The 6,908-nt window shown below is 33.6% G+C and overlaps 2 long non-coding RNA genes across 4 annotated transcripts; both read right to left on the bottom strand.

The window, feature by feature from the left end:
• Nucleotides 1-1,674: 1,674 nt before the first annotated feature.
• LOC140963890 (uncharacterized) lies at nt 1,675-2,406 on the bottom strand. The gene is made up of 3 exons (XR_012172786.1): nt 2,388-2,406; nt 1,885-2,082; nt 1,675-1,703 (listed from the first exon to the last, which is right to left on the bottom strand). It is a non-coding gene; the product is annotated as an uncharacterized lncRNA (long non-coding RNA).
• A 1,121-nt stretch (nt 2,407-3,527) lies between these two features.
• On the bottom strand, nt 3,528-6,700 carry LOC140963889 (uncharacterized). 3 transcript variants are annotated; one of them, XR_012172783.1, is made up of 3 exons: nt 6,125-6,265; nt 4,246-4,348; nt 3,528-3,875 (listed from the first exon to the last, which is right to left on the bottom strand). It is a non-coding gene; the product is annotated as an uncharacterized lncRNA (long non-coding RNA). The 3 variants fall into 3 exon arrangements; XR_012172784.1 differs by lacking the exons at nt 4,246-4,348; nt 6,125-6,265 and adding an exon at nt 6,430-6,700; XR_012172785.1 differs by lacking the exons at nt 4,246-4,348; nt 6,125-6,265 and adding an exon at nt 6,272-6,422.
• Between the last annotated feature and the right edge of the window lie 208 nt (nt 6,701-6,908).

The following is a 6,908-nucleotide window of genomic DNA, read 5'->3' as shown; positions in this document are numbered from 1 at the left end:
TTATATGTCTTTAGCTAACAGAGTATTAATTACTGTAAATAAACGAATTACTGTAAATAATTCAGTATACCCAACCAAGTATTACTTAGATTTTCATTGTATAAATTAATCACACATACAGACAGTAAATATTGAGTACTATCTTCTACGAAAAAGTACCAAAAATAATTGCTACAGCCTATATTTTTCAAATGCAATGTATATTATTTATTACGACCTATTAATAAAATATTTTGACTTCCATTTATACAAATTATCACTTAATAAAGTTTATCACATAAATTTCACCCGACAGCGCATCATATACACAAATTGTGCAAGAATACATTTTAATTACAATAATTATAATAATAACTATTAATATTTTAATTCTAATAATACAATTAATATTATACTTATTTTAATTAAAATAATTATAGTTATTAGTATTACTGTTGTTATTATTTAAAACTACTATGATTTAAGACCATTATTAATCTAAATAAAAATAATTAGTGAAATCATTAGTATCATAATACATTAATATTCTTCGTTGAATTTTAAATTTGTTTAAGAGTGGATGCAAAAATTAGTACACAATTAATACTATTATTATCATTATTATCTAAAGTTACTAACTATAAATAAAAATATTTAAATTAGTGTCATTACTATTACTAATGTAATTTTTGAATAAAAACGTATGTGAAGGATGAATGAGTCATGAACTTAGCACAAAATGTGTTGAACTTTGCACATCTGTGAAATAGATTCGCGGGTAAGCTAATTTATCAACGTACATACATTCGATCCCAATTATTACATTAAGCTAACTTTAATAATATTAATTCTTTCAATAATAAAATTCAGTCAATCAATTTTAGTTCAGTCAATCAACGAATAACAATAAATATAATGAACAAAAATAATAACGTTATCTCTGAAGATTCTCTCGTATGAACTAAATGATAAAATCAACGAACAATATAATAATCTGTCAATGTTAAACATTTTTATAAAAAATATATTATAAAACAACATTAATTCAATAATACAAAAATAATTTAATACCCGACAATTCTCGATAACAAAAAAAATTAGAACCCAACGTCGGAACAAGAAGAATATTTAACAAAAAAAACGAAGCGAGGAAATGAATCAGAAGAAATGCCAAATAAATTGTTGTGTTTGCAAGGTTTGCTTTCAAAGTTTATTTTGGTGCATTTTATAAGCAGAAAAGGGACACGGGGACACGAATTCATTGAATCTGTGATAGACTGTCACGGATTTAAAGTCCCAGATTCATTGAATCCGTGACTTCATTATTTTAGAATCCAATCCGTGACAGTCTATCACAGATTCAATGAATCCGTGACTTTATTATTTTACTTTTTTTAAAAAAAATTTGAATCCGGACTTTTCTTTCACGGATTGTTATATTTTTACAACAGTTTCAAATTTACAATATTTTATTATATATTTTTTAAAATTATATTATTTTAAAAAAAAAACCCCAACATCTGGGAAATTTTCATACCCGGGCAATGGAGAAATCTTTCCATCTGCATCCACCTACACTGGATATTTAAGGATACGGCCTTGTGGTGGAGTAAACTCGTCGGCTGTAAATTTCTGCCAGTTATCATTAGCTATGGAATTAACTTTTGCCACACAATTCAATTTCTCAAGATTCTTGCCCAAAGCGACATTCGATATCCATATACCTGCAAATGCATGTCATTTAATCAAATGGATCTTTAATATATCAATTGTATGAACTTTACGAAGCACTTCATTGTTGAGTAAGTCTGACGATAGAGTTACATGAGCTTATACATATGCCTGCAGATTATTGCACATGATATTGGGAAAATTAAAAAAAAAACTATGACGCAGCTAGCTGACCTATCCATATGGATGAGCCTTATTTTTAGCCCAGGTGTGATGCGGCTGATAGGCTCCCATGGCAATCTCGGTATCTCTTGACCCTGCCATAGACCGTTGGTTTATATTGGCAGAACCCAGTATCACATACTCATCATCCACTACCATTACTTTGGCATGAACATATATTATAAAACGCCTGAATTTTTACGAAGGTACCTGGCAATAGTTTGATACCAAATTATTGTGGTTTAACTAATAAAGGAGCCATCATAAATCCAGGACCGTTCCTACAACTTGGCAAGTTCTATTTGTAGTCTTGTTTCATTTTAATTTTTACACCCCCAGACCAAACAAGCAATCTTGTTATCTAGATTTTTAACATTAATGACTAATATGCTATGTGAATATGTATCAAGTTCAGCTTAGATGATTCTGCTTCCATGTAAAACAGTCCAACAGTCCAACGATTGGTATTTTTCATGTCATCATTAGCATAGTATTTCAAAATGTAAGATTATTACTGAATTTCCATTTGAGGAGCACTACTACAAAAATGGTTTTATCCGTTGTCGTAGCCATTTTAAAACTGTTGTAACTGAGGGTGTTGTTGAAAGTCCGTTCAACGACAACGGTTTTTATCCGTTGTGGTAGATAAAATTTGCGACGGTTTTATTCAAACCAGTCGCTATTTTTATTTGCGACGGGTAGCAATCAAGTCCGTCGCTAATTTTAGCGACGGTCAATAATCAAGATTTCCGTCGCTAATTTGTTTCGAAAAATAAAAAAAAATACTTTTAATAATTTAATAAATCTAAAAGAAACTAATAATCCAAACTAAAATCGTGTAAAAGAAAAATATTTTTAAGTGTTGTGAAGTAGTAAAATCGTGTAAAAGAGAAAAATTTTAAGTGTTATGAAGTGGTTAGAAAAATTTTACATGTGTGAAAGTGATAAAATTGTGTAAGAGAGAAAAATTTTAAGTGTTATGAAGTGGTGAGAAAAATTTTAAGTGTTGTGTGAAGTGATAAAATGGTGTAAAAAGAGAAAAATTTTAAGTGTTGTGGAGGAAAATGGATCGATATTTATAGACAGTTTGCGACGGATTTTGGTTAAACCGTCGCTATTGGTGACGGTAAATGATAAACCGTCGCATATTTTTATTTGGCAACGGTTTGGATTTAAACCGTCGCTAAAATTAGAGACGGTTTCAAAACAAATTTAAAGATGCGACGGATTTTTTTAAAACAGTCGCTAAAATTAGCGACTGTTATTTCAAAACCGTCGCTAATCTAAAATTAGCGACGGTTTTGAGAAACTGTCGCTAAATTTAGCGACGGTAAAACCGTTGTTGTTTGTCAAAAAACCACGCTCAAAGACAACGGTTCTAGAACCGTTTTCATTGATCCCAAAAACCGTTGTATTTGACCCCAAAAAGACAACGCTTTTTAAAAACCGTTGTATTTGCCCCCCAAAAGACAACGACAAAGACAACGGTTTTCGATAAAACCGTTGTTAAAAAACATATGACAACGGTTTTTGTGAAAAACCGTTGTCGTATGTGCGTTGTTGTATGCAGAATTTCTTGTAGTGAGGATTGGCCGCAATTGATTCGTCAGTCGATTCCTCTCGATTGCCGAGACAATAGAAGTTCAGATAGTCAGTTGGCTGTGCATTTTTAAGCTCAGCAGACTTGATTTCTCGGGCAACGATTTCATACATCATTTGCATTGTCTGTCCCTGGAAAATAACAAGATCGAAAAGATATGGCTTTCAACGAATCTTTAAATATTCCACTCTGCTTAGTTCATGATCAAGAGATTGAACTCCTCTCTAGGTAGACTAAATTGTTTGTCGCATTACCCGCCAATAAAGGATTTCTTGTACTGAGGCTGAACTGGGAACACCTTCAGGCCACATTGGGATAACAACTTAAACGGTAAATCTTTCTTTTACCTTTATTTTGCTGGCAATCTTTAACGCCAGTTCCATTGGAATTGTATTCTCAGCACCTAAGAAGCATGAACATGTGAGATAAACAAATGCATGATAGAATAGGAGACCATGAATAGGAAGGCTAAGCAAGAAAAATAATTGTTCGCTAATTTCATGTAATAAAAGTGTAAAATCTTGATGCATAAAGAGTTCTAGATAAATTCTTTAAAATGTATTCCTTTCTTTTGGCATTAATCCCCTTAGTGGGACAAAAGATCAACTTACAATTTTTTCAAGAAAATTTTTATCTCAATGATACAATGAATCGCCCAATCAACTAAAATCCTACGTCCGACCTGGCCCATAAGTGGATGTCTTGAACACTTAATCCAGTTCCAATCAAGTAACCATGTGAAGTTAAAACTAAAATATCTTAAAGCACCCCACCTGCATCTTTGTATGAGGGCAAAGCATAAGATGAACCAAGGAAATATTGATTCTCAACACATATGGAGTGTTGAGCAGACCTTATTGCTTTGATATAAGCCGTCTGAATTTTTTGGGTAGATGTCCTGTAAGCCAACTGTTGGCTGGAGAATTTATTGACTCAAGTGTAATAAACAATCTTTATTATTTACTTTTTAATGGTTTCGTTATAATTTATCTGTATACTCATGCAAGCAGCATAGATAAAGTCCTTGATTATGCTTTAATACAAATGAATCGTAATTCGATGTTGAAACTCATTTGTAAACATTGCATATTCTAAATTCGTTCCTAGTCGATTCAGCCGCCTAAAACAGGGATAAAGATCGCTTGAGCTCGAGACTAGCATCTGTGATGTTGTGTACTGTGTTTTTTGGTAAGGGCATGGAGATGTCCAAACATGCAGATAGGTAGTCATATTATGATTATACCGAACAACCCTCCCTCTGACTTTCCAAGTGGTTATCATTCATCGAGAGGATAAGTCTGTGGTTATGATTGTACACCATTAGTCCTTATGACCCGGGACAACACTGAGGCTCTATATGCTAGGGCTGTGCTTTGACTCGTTTACCGGCTCCAGGAGAGTCATCAGGTGGCGAGGTTGGGTACAGTTGCGACACATATAAGAGCCAATGCATTGTAGTCGGGGATTCACCGCTTACCTACGGGTGTGGATATCCTATGTGATCTGAAGTAATAATAGTGCATGGAATCTCTGGCCAGAGGATGAGATGTACGTTGGAGAAGGAGTTCTCCAAATAGTACACGCGATGCCACTATTATATGTGTCACAGAGTTATCGAATTAATATGCAACCCTCGATGAACCAATGGTTGCAGATTCGATCGGGATATATAATATGAAGGGACCGTAGTGTACGTTAATCATAATCGACTGGTTCTTGTAGGCACTATCAGTGATACCTAGGGGATCATGGGGCGACGCTACTAGACGCTCTTACCATGATCCGATGGGTGCCATCAGAAATGAGTTCTGACATTCTTGATCAAGGTGTTGATGAAAAGAATAGGGCTAACTAGGGTAAGCCTGAATAAGAATAAATGTTATTCTGAATCACAAGGAGTTGTGAACCCACGGCTAGCTGTATCCCTGAACCATTGAGGGTCACACAAGCACTGGATCATTTGTTCCCGTTGAGAGAATAAATTCAAGGAGTTGAATTTATATTATGATATAGTAAATTCAAGAAGTTGAATTTATGATAATTAAATTATGAGATAGTAAATTCAAGAAGTTGAATTTATGAAATTTGGAGAGAATAAATTCAAGGAGTTGATTAATTAATTAATTAAACTAGTTGGACTAGAATAAATAATTGATTAAGCCCATTAAGTATTTAATTTTATTAATGGGCTCTAAGCTCATATATATGTGTATTAGGCTTAAGGTTAAATACAATTCATTCACAATTTTTCGAAAATCCTCCTCCTTCTCTCCACAAAATTTCGGCCACTTCCTTTTGAAGGAGAAGTTTGAGCTGTCTCTCGTTTTCAATCTCCAACGTAAAAACTTCTTCTAATTTTTTAGTGCAAATTAAAAAAAGAACAAATCATCTAGTCGTGGACCTGATTAGAAGAATAAAGAAAGGAGTTTTCGAAGAAAGTTTGTAGAGATTCATCAAGGGTTATATTCGCCTAAACCGGATTAGTTGGAGCCAAGTGATTTAATTCACCAAAGGTATAAAATTCCAACGTCCTATGAATGTTTAATTATAAAATCATACAAGTGCCTAAAACAAATATATTTTGATTGTCAAAATAAAATAAAAATTTTAAAACTTCCGCTGCGTTTGGACACGAGAAAACCGAGATACAACATGAATGCTATTATCAATCACCAAATTTTTTGTGCAGACTAAGTTCTGCGATAGAAAGAAGTTCGGAAGACTAATATAACTATGAGTTTTAATAAGCCAAAACAAAACATCGAAGTCCAGGAATGACAATAAAGTTTACGCCAATACTTGCTCCTCAGCTGCATGTACATTTTTTGGAAATCCTTTCAATGATCCTGAGTTTATAGATCGGAAAACCTGTTGACATTAAAATAACCGGCAAGTTCAAGTCTTTAGTCCCCTTAAATCAGAAGGGAAACTTTTTTTTTCAGTGAGACAAACCTAACATGAACATGCTAGGTTTGGGGATCATTTCCTCGGAAATCCACAGGGAAGGATGATCACTTGGAACAGTGGACGAAGGACTAGTTATCCATGAGATGCGTTCAATATTTATCAAAGCATCGTCATGCCAACGTGATATTTTTTTAAAGCGGCGACCAAACTCTGACCATTTAGTAGGTTTTCTCCATCATTGCTCAAAATTTGTAAGCACATCATAAGCAGCTGGGCCTTCGATTTTGCAATATAAATCATGTCATGGTTGTCTTGGGGCCTTTGTCCGTGTTCATAAGAATGAATTCTATAGCATTTTAGGGACTTTATGTTGTCGTATTCATGCTTATCTGGAGTTTTTATTCCGAGTTTTGCGCTTAATTCGTTTTATTATTGTTATTTGCAGGTTTGACCAAAAAGTGATAAAAGCCAACGAAAGGGAAAGAAAGTCAATATTCGCAATGTCATATCAGAAACACCCGAAAAAATA

Source organism: Primulina huaijiensis, chromosome 18, assembly GCF_012295235.1.
Source record: "Primulina huaijiensis isolate GDHJ02 chromosome 18, ASM1229523v2, whole genome shotgun sequence".
In the NCBI taxonomy this organism is placed as follows: domain Eukaryota; kingdom Viridiplantae; phylum Streptophyta; class Magnoliopsida; order Lamiales; family Gesneriaceae; genus Primulina; species Primulina huaijiensis.
The sequence above is the reverse complement of the archived record's forward strand: the minus strand, read 5'-3'. Positions and strand labels throughout refer to the sequence as shown.